The sequence below is a fragment of the Triticum dicoccoides genome, chromosome 2A (assembly GCF_002162155.2).
Source record: "Triticum dicoccoides isolate Atlit2015 ecotype Zavitan chromosome 2A, WEW_v2.0, whole genome shotgun sequence".
Taxonomy (NCBI): Eukaryota; Viridiplantae; Streptophyta; class Magnoliopsida; order Poales; family Poaceae; genus Triticum; species Triticum dicoccoides.
The window spans coordinates 731436834-731437690 of NC_041382.1; the positions used below are offsets into that span (position 1 = coordinate 731436834).

Consider the following 857-nt stretch of genomic DNA (forward strand, 5'->3'; position numbering starts at 1 on the left):
AACATAAGATCAAGGGAGCGCCTGGAACTCAGCTAGCTGAGTTATAGTATGGTCTCAATCACCTGATGTCAGCTGATGTCATTGTCTAGTTGTCTCAGCCCGTTTTCTTTTTCTATGTGTGGCGGAAGCCCGTCTTGTTGTTTTGTCGGCCCGTTTTCTTTTTTTGACTTGAAAAAGCCTGGAGGCCCAAGTTGTTATCCCGGTTGGTTGTTCCAGGTGTGTTGATGGTTTTCTCTGTTGATGGTTTTGCCTCCAGGACACCTGAGGTCACGTGCCCCCTGGGAAAAAGAATCCAATGCCCCCGGCTGTTTGACGCCCTTCTCCCCCATCCTCTGTTCTTCCTCCTGGCATCCACACCTCCCCACCCCATAACCCCGCCGCCAGCAAACCCCAGAACCCTAGATCTATCCCCTTGAATCAACCAACAATGGAGAGGGAAAAAGTGAACTTGCTGTAGCAAAATTCAGAGTTTCAGACTTCTCCATAGAGCAAAGGAAGGGGAATCAGTTTTGAAAGAAAAAAGATGGATGCGGGTGCTGGTAAAGGGGCGCACAGGACTCACCATGGTATGTTTTTGATTGCCTCTTTGCTTTGCCTATTTTTTGTTCTTTGAGTCCTTGTTCAATCAGTTGTAACCTTGACAGCAAAAAAAAGAAAATCTGTCAGGTTTTTTGATTGCAAAGCTTGATTTCTTACTCCTCTCTTGGTCAGAGTGTTAGAAAACTAGAACAAAGAACCAAAAAGCTTGTCTGATCTTTATATTTGTTACTCACACTGCAGCTACTGCAGAGGAGTATGGAGACTACCCGCTTGCCAATCAGGTCAGTTCCTCCTGGGAAGAAGGCCTGCTGAGAAAA

The 857-nt window shown here is 46.2% G+C and overlaps 1 pseudogene; it reads left to right on the plus strand.

Annotated features, from left to right (window-relative positions):
- The first annotated feature begins 303 nt into the window (after nucleotides 1–303).
- LOC119356722 overlaps nucleotides 304–857 on the plus strand; it is a 4578-nt pseudogene continuing 4024 nt past the window's right edge.